This window comes from Equus quagga, chromosome 4 (genome assembly GCF_021613505.1).
Source record: "Equus quagga isolate Etosha38 chromosome 4, UCLA_HA_Equagga_1.0, whole genome shotgun sequence".
In the NCBI taxonomy this organism is placed as follows: domain Eukaryota; kingdom Metazoa; phylum Chordata; class Mammalia; order Perissodactyla; family Equidae; genus Equus; species Equus quagga.
In genome coordinates, this window is record NC_060270.1 from 87,723,314 (window position 1) to 87,744,026 (window position 20,713).

A 20,713-nucleotide genomic window follows, 5' to 3' on the forward strand; every position below is an offset into this window, starting at 1 on the left:
CGAAGAGAAAGAACATAATCTGTTTTCAATATTCTTCCTACCTCTTTCACTTTTCTCCACTTCCTTTCTCACTTTCTGGTTCCTCCAGATCAGGATAGGCAGAGGAAGAGGCACAAATGTCCTGTGTGCTTGGTTTCATGGTGTTTACTGGATGGCCATGAAGCAGGATGGTGCTATCCTTGTGTAATTACTGATAGCACCTTCTCTCATCCTCAAAGGAGCCCAATTGGACAGTACAAGCAGCCCTCCTTGGCAGGATCCATCAAGATAACTCAAGCCTGGTTAATTCCCATGGTATCTGCTTAGTCCACAAAAAAGCTCATGCCCTCTTACCACACCAGATGGAGCAATGCCAACTCTTTCCACTACTGCCCTCTCACTCAACATGCCATCTCACTGGCTCCAGTCACTCTCCTTCCCTCCAGAAACAAGTCTATATTCAGGAATGCCCCAAACTCTAGGAAACGTATGTCATGCTATCTCAAGAACTTTCTGAAAGGTGCCATTACAGTATCAAGAAACAAGATTCTGTAACTCATTAAACTTCCAGACATGGAATCTACACTTCTGGCAGACATACCCAAATCCTGGACTGGGAACAAAAGGTCCTCCTGAGGAGAAACAGGAGAAATGGCACAGAACTAATTCCCCTCTAGATTAAGTCTTCACCTGAATGACACTTGTAATACCCCTTTTCTAGTTTCTCTTATATATGGGAAGTGGGTGCTGCAGTTCTAGGCTCTTTTACTATCACATCCCTCTTTAGAATGCAAGGATACTTATTAACCTTTATTTTCAGCTTTGGAGCTTTAGCTGAAATCCTAAAACAAACCAGTCCAAGTCATCATCCTATTATCTTAGGTGAGATTCCCCTACATTACATCTACTGCTTACCTATTATAAGGGACCCTTCACGTCAAGTAACTCAATGTGAAATAAAGATTCACCAAAAAAAAAATCGGTGACTAAATACATCAAGTAAAAGCCAAAAAGGAGATTCCTCATCTGGCCAAACAAACTTTACCTTAGTAGATTACTAAATTATTCATACTTCAAACATCTCACTTAATTATACACACATTTAATGAAGAGCCACTGCATAAAACGGAGAATGTCCACTTTAAAATTCAGACTAAAACATATGCTACCTACAAAATGAAATGAAAATTAAAAATTCTGTAACACACGTCAAGTCGATAATTGGGTACTATTTAAGTCAATCTTAGATATATTATAACATTACAATTTTTCAATAGATTCATCATAAAATTATTTACTAGATTTCACTTATTATTTGAAGAATACTCCTAAAAGCTCTCTGGCTATAGAAAAATGACTTAGTATGAACCAATATCTATACCCAGGACAAACTGTAAAGATTTACACATTTGAACTAAAAATAAAAATGCAGGCTGGGAATGGTATAACCACTTTGGAAAGTTATACACTTCTAAAGTTAAAACATACACCAATCCTATGACAGAACTATTCCAACTCCTAGGTATTTAACCTGGAGAAATTAAAACATATATCCACAAAAAGACTTACATAAAGATTCTGTTTACAGCAGTTTTATTCACAACAGCCAAAAACCAGGAGAAAGAAAATTAAACATTCATTAACAGAATAACGGATAAACAAATTGTGGTAAAACAGTATACAACAGCAACAAAACAGAATGACCACTAACGCACTCAACACAGATAAATCTCAAAACCACTATATTGAGGAAAAGAAGCCCGATACAAAACAGAACATACTCTATGATTCCATGTTCTATAAAGTTCAAGAATAACCTTACCTCGTCTATGGAAATAGAAATCAGAACAGTGGTTGTCTACGAGGAGGAGAGGGAAGGACTGAAAGAAAAGAGGCAAAAGGGAATTTCTAGGGGGTGATAAAATGTTCTATTTCTTGAATGGGGGTTAATTATATGGATGTATACACGTCAAAATTCATTAACTGTACACTTAAAAATGTGTGCCCTTTTTTGTATATAAATTACACCCCATAAAACTGATCTAAATCACATCTGATATCTTACTTCTGGATGATGTCAAGGATAATCAGCTAATGTAAAGTGTAGTTTCTTGCCTAAAGCTGAATATATATTGGTAATAATCATAACAAACTTATAGCCTTAATCAGATTCTGAAACACAAATTCAAATCTAAAGTGTTCATCCACTGTCACAAGGATACAAGGACAATTGTAGCCTACAGAAACATCCACGAGGGTTCACAGAATGAATGGGAGTAATCAGCATGTCTTTTCTTGAGAGGTCATGACTTAAAACAGGTGGTCACTTTTGACTACCATAAAATATGAATACAACTTTGTTAAAGATCACTTTTCCCCGACTTATCCAATATCTTCTCTGCCTACTAACAATCTCTGAGGAGCTTCCTGCCCTATTTCAGTAACACCTATTTCTAAATCACTTTTCCTGATCTCTCTTCCCAAGTTTTCTCCTTTTTGAGTAAAAACTCTACCTAGGGATACCATATAATCACTTCACTCTTGACTAGCCCTCCTTACTTCTTACCCTTCGTCCAACTGCCTTGTTTGCCTATGACCCGTTTGCTACTTTTTTCTTACATTTTCAAGCAATTAAAAAAATATTTTCCATTCTAACATTTTAAGTTCAATAATTTCAGTAATTTTTTCCTGTCATCATCACCATATTCCTCACCAAGTTACCAACGTACTCTTCATTTAGGCTACTTTACCACACTGCCACCTTGGCTGTGCTTTTTTTACCTCACTCCTCCTAGCAGACCAATGAATGACACACCTTTATTTCACTCTAAACGTCAAAAAACATAACTGAATGACTTGACTCCAAAGCCCCATTACACAGTTGTTGTCTGCATTTAAAAATGCTGCTGCCTGGGGCTGGTTCAGTGGCCGAGTGGTTAAGTTCGCATGCTCCGCTTTGGTGACCCAGGGTTTCACCGGTTTGAATCCTGGGCGCAGACATGGCACCGCTCATCAAGCCATGCTGAGGCAGCATCCCACATGCCACAGCTAGAAGGACCCACAACTATGTACTGGGAGGCGTTGGAGAGAAAAAGGAAAAATTAAAAAATCTTTAAAATGCTGCTGCTAAGGCACTGTTCCTAACCAAGTGGCTGAAATGTGTCCTTTCCAAGCAGATGTTTTGTTCAGGGCTGTAGATGTCTGCTTGCAAAGCCTGTACACATTTACAGTCCTCATTTGAATACACTTCATCACACTGTGATCCACTGTTATTCCTGCACCCCAAACTGTTTGGTAGTCACCTTAGACTGCATCAGATTGCTTTAACCAATTCTCTTTCAAGAATTTTTTCTACACATTGTATTTAGAGTTGACCCAATTCACCTTATGATATGTATGTTACTATAGTAGCTCATTAGCACCCACCCTTCCTATATGGATTTTGTATCATGGCATCACTTACATCTAAAAATACAGCTGTACAATACTATACTGACACCAAAGACAACCCATTAGATAGCTGGAAGAGTTCAAGAGTCCAAATATGCGCAAACCTATCATCTCACTGCTTTCCAAGGAGGCTTCAACATCCTTCTACAACAGCAAGGTGAAATCATTCACATTAATTAATTCACGTTAATTAATAATGGTTAAAAGCCATTAATCTCGGGGTCAGCCCCATGGCCGAGTGGTTAAGTTTGTGCACTCCACTTCAGTGGCCCGAGGCTTCCCTGGTTTGGATCCTGGGTACAACATGGCACCACTCATCAACCCATGCTGAGGTGGTGTCCCACATAGCACAACCAGAAGAACCTACAACTAGAAGACACAACTATGTACTGGGGAGCTTTGGGGAGAAGAAGAAAAAAAAAAAGAAGATTGGCAACAGATGTTAGCTCAGGCGCCAGTCTTAAAAAAAAAAAAAAAAAAAGCAATTAATCTCAAAATCTTCCCATAATTTATGCTGGCCTTTCAGATTATTTTTTATTTCTTCATTTATCAGACAATCACTGAAGAGAAAAGTCCTCTGCACAAAATGAACCACAAGCTGTCAGACTCTCTGTCTTCACATCTTACTCTAAGACCTTGAGTATACCACTTAGCTTCTCGCTTCTTCATCAGGAAACTGGGATAACAGCGTCTGCTTTCCAGGCTGCAGAAATGTTAGAAATAACTTATGCAAAGTGTCTTACTCAATGCTTGGCATATAGGAGTCTTTCAATAAATAGTACATGATAATAATAAATCACTCTATTCCAGATATCCTTACTCTAGCACCCTTGTCAATCCAAAATACAGAGTGCTCATCTATGATTTTATTATCACACTTCCAATTTCATTCTCCCTTTTACATTCCACTAACTTCCCAATGTTTAGAATAGCCTCACTTTCTCCATTCACCTTAAAAGCAGCTTTAACCAGGGATTATGAAGTTAGAGGAAAGACAATGGGAAAAGGATCCACCTAAACAGTCACTGCTCTTCTAAAATGAACACAGTAATGTATGCCTATTACATCTTTACCTTTACACTAATCTTTCTTCACGTCTTTTTTAAAGTCCATGAAAGTAAGGATCATGTCTTCCTTGTGTCCTATAAATATCACAACTAAACAGACCCAAATAAGGGTGGACAAAAGATATAACTGATGAATTCCCAGGAACCTCTAAATCCCAACGTTTTGTCATCTCAGAAATCAATTCATGAGAACTCACCACATGGCGGGGGTGAGGGAGGATAAAACTAAATATTCTTTTTGATGACTGATACAAAACTAGTTTTAAACACCTGGATTTTCTTCTCCTCCTGATTATACTCAAATCAATTGCTGGCTGAGAAACCATCTAAAAGATTAAACACAGACGCTTTTTTGCAACTATGTTCTCAAATTCCAATAAATAACACTATTGTTTCTTCAATGAACTACTTTTTCATACTCACTTTTATGAGACGTCTTCTCATTTTCAGTAAGAACAGGTGAATTAAGAATAACTGCAACCTATCAAGCTATATTTATGCATTCTTCTGCACATTTTGGAAAAGGTTTACTTTAGGAAAAAAACAATAATTTCAATATACAAAGTGTTCTACTTATTGTCCTCCTCCCCTCCTTTATAGAGGTTTCCAGAAGACCACAATGGAATTCCTGATTTGAATGGGTTATTAATGTTAAATCTACATGCTTCTTATTATATTTATCTTATATATAAGGTAAAAAGGTGTCTGTCGCTTTATGTAAACACACACACACGCACTCAGTCTTTCCTAAAGTGCCTTATATTTGAAAATGGCAAACTTTTCCAAATATTAATCATAATAATCCAAAATAAAATCTGCAAAGCAGTTCAATTATGGCACAATAAATGAATGACAGAGAATTTTACTTCAAAATCCCTGAGTTCTAGGATCCAAACATCTATAAGAACATCTCTTTCATTCCAGATGCAAAAGCATTTAAGGCATTCAAGTGCTACAACACACCTGTCTTTCAGTCACAGGCATTGCTTCAATGAAAAAATAGCTTAAAAACCATGAAATGAAATCAATTCCACATAAAGTATTATTCTGATCTCTAATCTGACTTGTAAATGAGATGTGTGTAACTTCCACTATTCAGCAACCCACAGATCTTTTTCCTAGCAGGATGGCTATGTTAGTTGCACTGCACTCTGACTGAAATCGTGCAGTAGCAGCAGTGGCACACTGACAAATTGAATGGTGTATGCCTTGAATAAAGATTTCAAGGTAAGTCATGAGGGAATCATTCTGTTTGTAGATGAGCTGTATGAACTATATAAAATGTAATCTATGTTTTATATCCTGGGCTGCCAGAGTTTTTGTTGAATGCTAAGATGAAAAAAATGTTGAAGATTCACTGAGAAAAAAATGGAATTCAACTTTGAGAGAATCCACCCACCTCATTTCCTAGCACTGCTTTCAAATCCTTTATAACTGGTATAAATAGATGTATTCCAAAAGCAGGGACTCAAACCAAATAAAATACTGATTTGGTTCAGAGAATACTTTGATGTTCCAGTTTTCTTGTGATTCAATAGTTCTAGAAAATACATAGGTTTATTTCCAGTTCATACCCGCTCATTAAATCATTTTAAGTGAATTTAGTTAATGGGTCTGAAGATATTTATTAGTAATAGTTATTAATTTATTAACTGTTCTATGCACATTAATACTGCACGGGATGATCTTCTACTTACTACTAAGTTCAAGAGCCTACACAAAAGGATGTTTTCTAAGAAAATTCTGGGTATGGTAGTGTACTGCAAATAGAAATATATTTTAAATACTCTAAGGGAGAGCAAAATTTCAAGAATCCCCCAAGCAAAAACTTCCATGTGAAAATCATGGTCCTTAAATTAACCTTTTTAGGTTAAGCAGATGTTTTTCTTTACAGTATTTTCTGTAGAGTAAGAGAATCCAACACTAAAAGGTGATAAGCACGTAAGTTCCATAAATAGACAGGATCTTTAAAGTTTGATTACCAAAGCAATTACCATATAGCATTATGGAATGATAATACATTACACATTCCCAAGCAAAGATCAAAGTTACTTCAGTACCCCACCCCCATCAAAAAAAAAATCATTTTTATTTAGTCATGAAGTCCTTGGAATCATAGGAGGGCTTGATGCCATACTGGTGTCACACTCTGCCAGTCATCCAAAGAATATGCCAGCCTTCTTTTTCAACTTCTTTGTCTACTAGTGCATCACTGGACCCAGCAGGCAGCTCACCCAGACAATTTCAGTAACGGATTTTGGCTCTCTGTGCATTACAGATGACAATCTTTACGAAGTATCCAGTTTGTCTTATGGCTGAGAGATCTGAACCTGCGGCAGATGTCACATCTAAATTCTTGAACGGATTTTTATCATCAGTGTCACCTATAAAACAAGACAGTGTCACCAACAGCATTGTCCTAGAGAACATGTCTTTCAGTAATGTTAAGCTTTGTGCATTATGACTTATAGTCATTTATTTGCCTAAAACATGGGTCAGCAAACTAGAGCCCATGGACCAAACTTCAACCCACTGCCTGTTCTTGTACAGCCACGATCTAAGAATGGATTTTATATCTCTAAATGGTTGAAAAAAGTTTTTTAAAAAAGATTATTATTGTGTGACGTGAAAATTACATGAAATTCAAATCCAAGTCTCCATAAACAAGGTTTTATTGGAACATAGTTATTCATTTATGTATTTTTCTATGGCTGCTTTCATGCTACAATGGCAGACTTAAGTAGGTGCAACAGAGACCATACAATCCATAAAGCCTAAAATATTTACTATCTGGTGCATTAAAATGTTTGCAGACTCCTGGTCTAGAGGATATTTAGCGGGTAGATAATAACAATATCTACTGTCTGTTGAATGAAGAAACTGAGTGTAATAAGCGAGCTGTTCCCCTGCATTACTTCCATCCATCCATCCAACAAATATTTCTAGGGCAGGCCTGTCACTCCAGGATAGACAGTTGCAGTCACTTTGCTTTCCACTCTGGCTCAGCCTTGCCTCAATCCAAGGTGTCCATATTGCCACTGGGCAGGAAGAAGACAAGGAGCTCAGCGTCAAGTCAAATTCCAGTTTTGCAAAGTTGGCCTATTCCGAGTCCCCAAGTTTCCCTGATTCTGGATGTCTGCTTTATACCAACTATTCTCCATAACAAGCTTCTTGTACTGGATCCCAGTCTTACAAGTTTATATTTCCTGCCAGAGACCCTAGGGCAGTAGGCTGAGTAACAGCATTCCTTGATCACCAGTTCTACCCCTGTTCTAACAGCCACCCTGTAACATAAATTTGTTTGGGGCCATTGTGGACAGCTTACATATTCCAATACTCTCCTGGCCTCCACCACTCTTCCTGATCATGACTGCCCCTCGAGTTCATCGATTAACTCTTACACTCAAACCTGTACCTGGGGGATGGTTCAACATCCGCAAATCAATCAACGTGATACACTACATTAACAAAATGATGAATAAAAACCACATGATCATCTCAATAGATGCAGGGAAAGCATTTGACAAGATCCAAACGCCACTTATAATAAAAACTCTTAATAAAATGGAGATGGAAGGAAATTACCTCAACATAATAAAGGACATATATGACAAAACCACAGCCAACATCATACTCAATGGGGAAAAACTGAACGCCATCCCTCTGAGAACAGGAACAAGACAAAGATGCCCACTATCACCACTCTTATTCAACATAGTACTGGGGGTTTTGGATAGAGCAATTAGGCAAGAGAAAGGAATAAAAGGAATCCAAATAGGGAGTGAAGAAGTGAAACACTGTTTGCAGACGACACAATCTAATAATAGAAAACCCTAAAGAATCCATCAGAAAACTGTTAGAAATAATTAACAATTACAGTAAAGTTGCAGAGTACAAAATCAACTTATAAAAATCAGTTGCATATCTATACTCTAACAACAAACTTACAGAAAGAGAATTCAAGAATACCATTCCGTTTACAATTGCAACAAAAAGAACAAAATATCTAGGAATAAATTTAACCAAGAAGGTGAAGGACTTATACAATGAAAACTATAATACACTATTGAAAGAAATAGCTGATGACATAAAGAAATGGAAAGAGATTCCATGTACGTGAGTCAGAAGAAAAAACATAGTTAAAATGGCCATACTACCCAGAACAATCTACAGAGTCAAGGAAACCTCAATCAGAATCCCAACAACATTCTTCACAGGAATAGAACAAAGAATCCTAAAATTCATATGGGGCAACCAAAGACTGAATTGCTAAAGCAATCCTGAGGAAAAAGAACAAAGCTGGAGGCATCACAATCCCTGACTTCAAAATGTACTTCAAAGCCATAGTAATGAAAACAGCATGGCACTGGTACAAAAACAGGCACACAATGGAACAGAACTGAAAGCCCAGAAATAAAACTGCACATCTACGGACAGCTAATCTTCGACAAAGATGCCAAGAACATACAATGGAGAAAACATAAGTCTCTTCAATAAATGGTGTTGAGAAATCTGGACAACCACTTGCAAAAGAATGAAAGTACAGCATTATCTCACACCATAAACAAAAATAAACTCAAAATGGATCAAAGACTTGAAGATAAGTCCTGAAACCATAAAACTTCTGGAAGATAATACAGGTAGTACACTCTCGGACATCAAACTTAAAAGGATCTTTTAGAATACCATGTCTTTTCAGACAAGGGAAACAAAAGAAAAAATAAACAGACTAAATAAATCAGACTAAAGAGCTTCTGCAAAGCAAAAGAAACTGGGAACAAAACAAAAAGACAACCCACCAACTGGGAGAAGATATTTGCAAATCAGATATCTGACAAGGGGTTAATCTCCATAATACATAAGGAACTCACACAACTGAACAACAAAAAAACAAACAGCCGGATCAAAAAATGGGCAGAGGATATGAACGGACATTTGTCCAGAGAAGATATACAGATGGCCAATAAGCACATGAAAAGATGTTCAACATCACTAATCATCAGGGAAATGCAAATAAAAACTACACTAAGATGCCACCTAACACCCGTTAAAATGGCTATAATCACTAAGACTAAAAACAACAAATGTTGGAGACGGTATGGAGAAAAGGGAACCCTCATAAACTGCTGGTGGGAATGCAAACTGGTGCAGCCACTATGGAAAACAGTGTGGAGAGTATAAAAAAACTAAAAATAGAAATACCATATGACTCAGCTATCCCACTACTGGGTATCTAGCCAAACAACTTGAAATCAACAATCCAAAGTAATATATGTACCCCTAGGTTCGCTGCAGCACTATTCACAACAGCCAAGATGTGGAAACAATCCAAGTGCCCATCAACCAATGGCTGGATAAAGAAGATGTGGTGTATATATAGATAATGGAATACTACTCAGCCATAAAAAAGACAAAATCATCCCATTTGCAACAACATGTGTGGACATGGAGGGTACTATGCTAAGCGAAATAAGCCAGACTGAGAAAGACAAACACCACATGATCTCACTCACATGTGGAATATAAACACACGGACAAAGAAAACAGTTCAGTGGTTACTAGGGGAAGGGGGTTGGGGGAGGGCACAGGGGGTGAAGGGGAGCACTTATATGTCGACAGACAAGAAAAAATGTACAACTGAAATTTCACGACATAAACTATTATGAACTCAAAAAAATTTAATTGAAAAAAAAAACCTGTACCTGTGGCCTATAAAGCTGAGTTCAACCTTCCCAACTGGTCTGTCATTCTGTGTCTTGAGCTCAGTTCATACAATAACCAAACAAAGAAGCAAAACAAAACAAAACTCTATAAAGATTTCCGAACCTAGGACTACTCATCTTACAACAGCTCTTATTTTTTAGCAATTGCCTCAAGAAGGAAATACATCACCCCCAAGGAGCATCCAGAATACCCCTTCTCCTTTTTCCCTCCACCACTGCTAGTTAGCCTAACGTTTCTATACCTGCTTCATGTGAGAGTGTTACCCACCATCCTCTATCCACTTTGGGTCCCTAAGATACCTGAGTCTCTTGAGCATTGCTTCAGAATGCCTCTCTTGCTTCTAGTAAAGCTTTCACATTCCTGTTTCTATGTAAGGGGGAATAGAGGGTTTCTTGCCACTTTTGGACTACAATGGAGGAACGTATTTTGGCTAGATTTCTAGGAGTCAGAACATAATTCCCCACAGGAAGATGTTAACAGTCCAGAAGGAGGATATGCCCATACCATTAATGGCACTATAGAACCCATCTGCAATTCATATTATATTGCCGTAAATAACTAATTCACAAACTCATTCATAAGTGGTGGACTGACTGTCTAGAAAGTAGCTATGAAATGTCAGGAAGACTTTACAGCAGACAAATTACCCTAATGTCAAGACTTCAGGGAAAAATGACAGTTTATTTTCAGCAAAGTGAACGTCACTACAACCCTAAAGGTGCCTGCTAAGGTGAACAGCTCTGAAAACTGCTCACAACCAAGAGTGCTATCAAGAATGAATACATTGACTGGAATGACCATTAACCATATCTCAATTCTGCATAGAACCATATAGGTAGCATCAATCTTAAATAAAAATGAAAATCTTTAAAAACACATACAGGAACGCTCTGCCCATTTTGGAATGACACGGAAGTCCAGTGACATATCCTTAAAATCAAGAAAAGAAACAAGACATGAAGCCCATATTCCAAAGGAATACTCAAAAGATTAAAACTTTAGAACTTTACTCATTTGATGTATCTAGCCTCTTTCCTTTAATAAAACAGTTCTCAAACTTTTTAGTAAACAAGGACTCCCTTGTATTCTCAAAAGTTGAGGCCTTCTAAGAGTTTTTGTTAAGGTGAGGTATAATTATCAATATTCACTATATTAGAAATTAAATGAGAAAATTTTAAGTATCTATTAATTCATTTTAAAATTTCAATAATGTATTTAAAAGGACAACATATTTTATGAAAAATTACTTTCCTAAACAAAAAAAACCTTAGTGATAAAAATGATAGTGTTTTACAGCTTTGCAAATTTATGTCTAGCTTAACAAAAGACAGCTGAATTCTCATATCTGCTTCTACATCCAATCTATTGTGATACGTTGCTCTGATTAAACTATACAAAAAAGAATAGCCCCACACAAATATGTCATGAGAAAGAAGGAAGTATATGTTAATGTTAATAGCCTTTTCAGATAATTGAGATGTACTTCTTTGATACTACACTAAAACTTGACAAGTAAGAGTTTAAGGGTTAGTTGTAATATGGAACCTAATATCACATAAACCCTTTGTATTCTTTTACTTGCTTTTTGTAAGTCTTTTACCCATAATTTTGTAATAATGTTCACTTTGAAAATACTGGTTCATTGAGTTATGTAGATATCCCAAATCTTGACATAATTAATTAGTTTCACAGCAAAAACTAACATTCATTAACATCACCACCCATCCTATCAGAAAAATATTTAACTATTGAGAAGATGGCAAAAGCAGAGGAAGTGATACAAGTTTTCAAAAATTTTAATTTTTCCTTGAACGCTCAATTTTTACCATCAGCAGCAAATATTGTCAGTTGTTTTCCCTGAAGTGACAGGCTCACTTTTGTTCATTTTCAAGAAAATGAGTGCCAAATATCTAAGTCTAAATAATCATAGTTTGGTAGTCATTCTTTCAAGTAAAAGTGATGTTTCATGCAAAAACTAGTTCAGCTCACAACTCAAAAAAGCACATCAAGGGTTTTCTTTGACAGAACCAACATACTCTGGATATGCAGCAGAAGGGCTTTCTGCATACTTCCTATCTCATCACACAGAATATTAAAACAAAATGTGCTCAAGGATCAAGATTTAATAAAATTAATCATCTTTACTGCTTCATCAAGGACATTCTTCAGTGAAACTGGCTCTGGGGGTTTTGTTTTTTGGGGTTCTTTTTTTACTGTAAAAGCATAGCAGTGAAGAACACAATGATTACTAGTACAGTCTGATGCCACTGCAATTTGGTATCTACTAAGATGCCCACAGTTGTAACCACCATTTCTTTTGTACCAGCAGGGCAAATGTCAAAGTTGAGGAAAAGAGAAAAGTTAGTATTATCATGAAAACAGTTTTAATCTCACGGATCCCCTGAAAGTGTCTCAGTGACCCCCACGGATCTGTATACCACAATTCGGGGACAGCTGTATTAAGGAAAACACTGAAAGCTATGATAAATTGCCATCCCTATATCTCCCCAACATAAGAAATATACTAAACATCTGTACAAATTCTTTCATTTCAACTCAAAATTGGTCCAATTTGTTCTGAAACTGAATTAATAATATAAGTAACAATAGCAATTAACATTTAATGAGCTCTTACACGTATTATCTCATCTAATCCCCATAATTACTCTACTAGTTCTCTGATATATTCATGTTACAGATGAGGAAACTAGAGGTGGAGAAAGGGAAAGTCACTTGTCCAAGGTCACAATAACAATTACTAGTATTTACAGATTCAGACATTACTTTTTGCATACCTCACCTCTTAAGTCTTTACAACAACTTTTTTATTATCCTTTTTTACCCTTAACTATTCTTTATACTTTTATTACCCATTTTACAGGTGAAAACTTTGAATCAAAAACGTAAAGCACCCTGCCCAAGGTTACCCAAGTGTTGGATCATCTATATACAAATCCAAGTCTGTCTTACTACAAGGAGCATACTACATACTCCACCTCTCCATACCACATCAATGTGTTCTTTGTATATAAATAGACTGATGGTTACAAGAGCCTTACATAGTTTTAAAGACAACTAAGTAAGACCTCCTTGTGGAAAGATTTTTACTAATTTGATTATCTCTGTCTTCAAATAGAACAAAAGCTACTTCCTTTTAAAATAGTCTATGATCTAGGTAGATAGCTCATCAATTCACATTATTAAGGATTTATCTGCATATGACAACAAATGAATGTAGCTAAAATTACTCTTTAAAAAAACACTCAACACACCCAGGTGATATTATCCGCATATTATAGATGAAGAAAGTGAAATCTGGAGAACTAACTTCCCCCAAAGATATGCCGTTCATAAATGGCTCAGTCAAAATCAGTTTGTACTGACCCTGAAGCCTAAACTCTTAAATCACGCTGTCTGCATATATTTTAGGTCTCAGGCAATGACCTAGGAATTGCTCACAAGGTCTGGATACAAAGCTTGCTGATATCATATCCACTCCACCCAAAGGCAATCAAGATATGAATGATCTTATATCTCAAAGACCAAGAGGTAAAAAAGAAGCTGGTGTATGCGGAAAATAAAGAGCTATGTTTTCAGGTGCTGTAAGTAAAGCATTTATAGGTAATGTTGAAGAAAGAAGTAAAATTCACCTAAGAGGTATCAGACAGCCCACATCTCCGTGGCTGAGATAAGCTTGCCTCTGTTTAAAAACAAAACAAAAAAAGCCTAGAGGAAAATGTCATCACAGCTACACAGGCTATCTACAGATTACACAATAGCTTTCAAATGCCAGGATCCCAAGAATGCTGTAAACCTTAGTAAATGGCAGCAGAAATCATTTTCCTAAAACTTTCCTGTACTTTGATCAATCAATAAAATTTTTATTTTGACTTAGGATCTGTAAAAGGTGTCATGCTGCTTAATATTAAACCTAAGGGAGACAGGAAAGAAAGCAAAGTTTATCCAGCTCAATTCACCCTTATAACTTGTAACTCAACTTGCAGGAAGTATAAACATCTTGAGATTGGACAGATGAGTGTGACTTTAATTTCAAACAAATTGCTTTCTCAAGGAGTCCCCACATACATTTGACGTTTGACAGGAAGGTGACAAAATGGAAGGCTGTGGTATACCACCTAAAAGGGCAAGCAGTATAGGTGAGAGAGGAGCAATTATACTTGTCACAGAATACCACATTCTGGATTCCCTCTGTAGCAAATGAGAAAAAAAAATTTTGAGCAAACTTTACCTCCTCCCATCAATGATTCCTAGCGTGACAAAAAGAATCACACTCTAGTAATGTAAAAGCAGCTGACAGATATATAGAGGAAAAAAGTCAAGATTGAGGTCATGTTCCTTGACATGCATCATTTACACTAAGGATTCCCCCACTTATCTGAATTAATTTCATGTACCTCATTTCATTCAGATAATTGAAGTTTCCTTTTAGAGTTGTAAAGTGTTTACCTCAACATAATTAGTAAACTGTCCACTTAAAAATACCACTACAAAAATCAGCACCCCCCCTCCTCTCTACACATACACATATACTCCACTATCACTAAAAGTATAGATGTTGGCCTTCATGGGAAATTTAGTTCAAAAGTCCTCTTTAAAAAATTAGCACAAGAAATTCTACAAGAAAAGTTATGGTCTTTACCTTTTTAATACAGTGTTTGCAGTACTTGCTAAAGATATGGTAATTTGGGTATTCAATACATGACTATTGTTCTGAAACCAAATTAAAGGTTTAGACTACTAAGGAGTTTGATGACTTGCCTCAATACAATAACTGGGATTGTGTGCAGAACAAAATCAAAGAGTCTCTCGTTTTTATGAGCAGGCATTTAAGGGCCTTTTAATGGGAATTTACTCTTTAGTATATAATTACTAATGAACAAAAATAGGGCCATTAAACTCACTTCTTTATAGTGCCATAACAACTTTTATGTGTAAGAAATATAAAATAATACATACATATTAATCAAACTCAAGAAAAATGGAAATGCAAAATACTTAACAATATATGGTGAAAATTATATACCTTTTCTTCTTTTTTTAAAAGATTGGCACCTGAGCTAACATCTGTTGCCAATGTTTTTTGTTCTTCTTCTTCTCCCCAAAGCCCCTGGGTTCACAGTTCTAATATTCTAGTGCAGGTCCTTCTAATTGTGCTATGTGGGACACCATCTCAACATGGCTTTAAGAGAGGTACTAGGTCCCCACCCAGGATCCACACCAGCGAAACCGGGGCCATGGAAGTGAAGCGCGCAAACTTAACCACTCGGTCTCCAGGCCAGCCTCACCTTTTCTTCTTAAATAAATGTCCTGCAGATGACTGATAAAGCTATTTTTTATGTGAGTATGCTTATAATTTACAATACACAGAGCCCCTAGTACTAATGATGAAAATTAAATGTCTGAATTTCTTGTATGATTTCTAAATTTCTAAATGAACACTGGTTTCCCATACTGATAAAAGACTTAGTCGTGGGATGAATTTATACCTAATCAATATTTATTTATCACCTGCTATGTGTCAGGCACTGTACTGAGTGCTGAGGACACCACTAGGAACAGCAAAGACTCAGTCTCAACACCTGAGGTAGACATAGTCCAGAAGGAAAGACAGATAATAAACAAATGTGCTATGGCAACTAAGTATAAGAGATACCTGGTCAAATGAAAGCTCAAAACTAAGAGAAGACACAGGTAGAAAAAACAAACACTTGAAAAATAATTAGCTACCATTGAAACTGGATAAAAATCACCCACTCAGTGACTCAGATAAAAAGGGAGAGAACCCAATAGCAAAGTAGTCAGGAAAGGGATCTAAGCAATGACTGGATGAATCCAGGATGTCCTAGAGTCCCTGATGCATATGAAAAGCTGACCCTCAAAAAAAATTCAAATTGTTAACAGCCAAAAAGCCCAGCTCTCAGCTGACCTGTCCTCCTATGGGACCAATTCAGTGAGCGCGAGTCCAGGAAGCAGTATCACAGTATGTTGGCTCTGCAAGTACTACCCAGACTGAAGTAGGACCCCAACCATGCACCAGTTGAAAAAAATAGTCCCAGTTCCCTGAGGCAAGAGGAGACGACAAAGAGAGAGAGTTGGCCAAGCTGTCTTAAGTGGGCTTACAAGAAGGCTTCAGATCCACCGGGACCTGGAATACAAAAAGGAACCACTCAAGAAACATATCAACTCTATGGACTATTTAACAGTTACTAAAGAAAGGCCATGGAATTGCTCCTCTGATTATTTTTAAAAATAAATACTCAGGGGCCAGCCCTGTGGACAAGTGGTTAAGTTCATGTGCTCTGCCCAGGGTTTCGCGGCTTCGGATTTCAGGTGCAGACACGGCACCGCTCATCCAGCCATGCTGAGGCAGCATCCCACATAGCACAACCAGAAGGACCCACAACTAGAATATACAACTATGTACTGGGAGGCTTTAGGGAGAAGAAGAAGGAGAAAGGAAAAGAAGATTGGCAACAGATGTTAGCTCAGGTACCAATCTTCAAAAAAATAAAAATAAATAACTCAAAAAAACCCACAAAATTGTCATCTGTTTAAATGACTTAAGTATAACCTTCAAGTATGGGGGAAAAGAACTAGATATTCTTACTAATTCTTATTGATGATTCTATACCCCAATTCCATATAAACCTATACTGAAATATTCCAGATGTCTCACACACTTCATTAAGATGTTTATGCTCTATATTTCAAAACTGATGAGTAAAGGGTTTTTAAAAACGCGAATCTCATAGTCAAACTGAGTACGTGCCAGGGATACAGTGAGACACCATACCTCTGTAAGCAAGAGATGCTCAACGCACCAGAATAATTCCAGATCCCACCTCCTGAAGGGGTTGGGGGTCTTAATGTATTTTCAGTCTTAAAAGTCAATTCAAGAACTAAGTGGAAGGGACAGAACCGGCAGTGGGTAGGCCAGGTAGACTGGGACTGACACAAGAACCAGCAATGATAGATGTGAAATGCGTTGCTCCCCATAAATTAAAGACCATCCTAGTCTTCCGTACAATTGTTTTCAGTAACAGTGTCAGTAGAAATAAAATGCGTGTAGTCCAAAGATGTTGTTCCTGGGAAAGCTATTATTTATATAACTCTACATATTCAAATACGAATCACTCTATGCAGCTAGCCCTGCATTTGCCCAAACATTATTTTCCAAGGCTATTCAAAGGATGGAATGGTGGTACTTTCCAAAAGAAATGCTTGAAAATTTTCCTCAGTTAATTTTTTTTACATAAACAAAACACACTATTCTGATCTATTAACTAAAGAGGAGATAAGCTTAAGAAGAAAAAAAAACACAGTGGTCCTTCTGTTTTGTCAATATCACCAACACCAAGCAAGACATATCAAATACAGCCTAAAACAGTTTAAAATATTTCAGGTCAGCCTGCCAAAGTAGTCTGACCTCCAAAAGTCATGTTCCTTACAAAGGTCTATAGGCTGAAAAATATATCTTTATAAAGTAAAACCCAAGACTTTAAAATGTGGCCTTTGGTAACAATTAGAGGGTCACTCAATTCATGGTTGTCTAACTTTGCTCCAGTGGAAAATTCCTATTATTTTAGCTCGGTTGAGGTATTCTATCAAAAATTTAAATAATGAGGTCCTTTCTCAATGTCACAGTGAATAAAATAATGTTAACAAAATCCTCAATGTTATGTTCCTTCCTTCAGTTTTTGTAAAATACTTGACACTTGCTAACTTTTTCAATATTGGAGTTCACCCTAACAAAGTATCTGATTCGACACAAAAACGGAAATGAGTTATTTCAAGTTTACAATATCATGATTCATGACTTCCAGGCACTCTGCTACCTTCTTAAGTTTGATTAAGGCCAACAAGACCACAAGCATTTACAGAGTACCCACTATACTTAACACTAGACATACATAGATGAATAAGACACGGTCCATCTTTCATGAAGCCCCCATCAGGGAAAGTGCAGACAAGCCAAGAAGTATTTGCCAAATGCCTACACTAAACACTGGGGTGTGAGAAATGCAAAGAATTCACTCCACCCCAGCAAGGACTTCAGGACTTCTGCATTCTGAGGACCACTGAGAAAAGTGATGAAGATGCTGTAATTCGATTACTACATAGGTATAGGACCTTTCTTTCTAATTAACGTCAAGGTCACCATAACTCTAAGACTCTTTAAATGCCAATATCCTGGGGCTGACACAGACTATCTGAATCAAGAATATGAACAAACATTCGTGAAGTGAAAATAATTACTAAATTCAAAAAAACTGGAGTACTGTTTCAACTGATAGAATGTAAACATTTCCTAACTATAAATAATTTGTATCATTTGTATCTAATGGACCCAAATCACAAACTAAGGCATATACTCAAAACAGAAAAAAAAAATGAAAATTTAGTGATTACTTGGCTTTTTTTAAGATACCAAAATCAGAACAAATTTTGGTGCAGGAATATCCATTGAGGAGGTCTGAATTATCTACTTAAGTGTTTAGTTAATTAAGTCAACTAGATCTAGTCAGCTCCCGTTAACCCTCTTCAACAAACTCTGATTATCTCTGTAAAATGACAGGGTTGGATTAAACTTCTAAAGTTCCTTACAAATAGAAAATTCTGTACTTCTGTGGTCCATAAGATTAAAATATCAACACGGTTTCAAAAGGAGAGTAAAAAAGCCATCTTAACTTCTCAAACTGGTAGTGCTATAAACTTCAGTTTCCTACCTTATTTCAGTATCATGGTTCAGATTTTACCTATTCAGTTTTCAAGTTTGTCAAAGAAAGCTTCATGACTCAAAAGGTACTCCTCCAACCCTCAACACTAAACCTGTTCCATTAAATACGAGATCCTAAGAAAAATATGCAATAAAAGGGAGTGGGAGCTGAAGAGAATCTCTTCCACATCAGACCTGGAATGCACTAATTAAAACTCAACATTGCACGTGGTATGTGGCTTCCTAGATGAAACTTGTGCCATGCTTTAGCTTTAGGTTAAACAGGTTAATAGACTCCAACAAAATGGCTCTGTTGAGCTCGAATGAACTTCTTTTCGGCAGCTCCTCTACCTGACTACTCTGCTGAGCTTTAAAATCAACCTTAGGAATAGCACCAAACCACCAAGGTGAGCCAGGGCACACGGGGGCTGCATTCTGAAACCCACCCCGTGTGGAAAATCACCGTCGACTCACCGTTTCCATTTCAAACTGTGATACAAGTGAAGGAAAAAATGTAAAGCCTTCTCTTCGAACCTCCCATCCCACTGCCTCAGGGGCTAACGTAAGAGTTATCTCAAAAGCAATCTAATGCAGTACAGTTCTCAGACTCTAAAAGTTGTATTTGCGAGAGAAAGAAAAAAACTCCCTTGGGACTAAAGGTTAAATAAATGTCGTATTGCGACTTCGCGGTAGGGGACATGGCTGGATTTACAGGACTTCAATTCGGAGAACCTGCCCCCTCCGCTCCCCCTCAAAAGACTGCCGACATCCCCATCAAAACAAGATGCTGGATGCCGAGAGCAGGGATTGAGGCGGCAGAGTGAGGCGTGGAGCCTCTGCTGACAGCGGGGAGTGAGGGCTGGGGAGGTTAGAGGAGTGAGGGCGACAACGGGGCGGGGCGCAAAGGTTCCCTTCAGGAAGGCCAGGGGCGCCGTCGCGGGGAACTCGGCCTGGCAGCCTCGTGGTCGGCGAGGAGGCCCCTCAGCCTCCTCAGGTCAAGCCCGGAAACCCGGCCTCCCTTCTCCCCACGCCAGGGCGACGCGCCGCCCCCCGCCCCTCGCGGCCGCGCGAAGCAGGTACGCACAACGCGCAGAACCCAAGAAAATGAAATCAGAACCCGGCCGGCGCTCAGAAGGCCGGACCCGCAGCAGCCTAGGCGCCCGCTCACAACGCGGGGCGGCCGGCGGCATGGGCGCGCGGAAAGCGCAGCGCGTGCGCCCAGGAAGCGCGCCGCCAGCGCGGCCCTCGGCCCCGCCCCCCGGCTCCCCGCGCCGCCGCCGCCGCCGCTGCCCCTCTGGGAACTCCGCGCCGCGCGGCCCCGCGAGGCGGGCGCCGGGGAGGGGAGGGGAGGGGCCGCGCTCCCCGCCTCCCCGCTGGCCTGCGCGGCTCCCCAACCCGGAGCCTACTCACCTCCTCCTCCTCCTCCTTCTTGTCTCTCCCTCCTGGCCACCGGCGCGGCCCAGCCGGCGACGCGCTGACGCCGTGCCCCTCCCCCGCCGCCGCCGCCGCCGCCCCTCCCGGCCCGCGGCCTCAGGGCGCTTCAGGCGCAAGCCCCGCCCCTTCGGCCGGCCCCCGCGCTCAAGGCTCCGCCCCGGCGCGGTCCGCACGCTGCGGGCGCCGGGTCCGCAGGACCCCGACCCCATGGGCTCACGGCCCCTGCTCCCCTCCTTACTTGCCCGCTGCCCGAGGCGCTCGCTTTGCTTCCCACCTCCCTGCTCGCCCTTTCCCCTCTCTTGTCAGCGCTCTGTCCGTCTCT

The 20,713-nt window shown here is 38.8% G+C and overlaps 1 protein-coding gene across 4 annotated transcripts in view; it reads right to left on the bottom strand.

Moving 5' to 3' along the window:
* The window catches only part of GTDC1 (glycosyltransferase like domain containing 1), a 397,164-nt gene extending 376,702 nt beyond the window's left edge, over nt 1-20,462 (bottom strand). Inside the window, exons 1-2 of one of the 4 annotated variants that reach the window (XM_046658950.1) lie at nt 20,368-20,439; nt 4,920-6,880 (exon numbers count right to left, since the gene is read on the bottom strand). The gene's annotated coding sequence lies outside the window, so the exon portion shown is untranslated. Of the gene's footprint in view, nt 1-4,919; nt 6,881-19,431; nt 19,516-20,367 lie in introns of those variants that run through there. The other 3 variants (XM_046658953.1, XM_046658951.1, XM_046658952.1) reach the window with 3 other exon arrangements.
* Between the last annotated feature and the right edge of the window lie 251 nt (nt 20,463-20,713).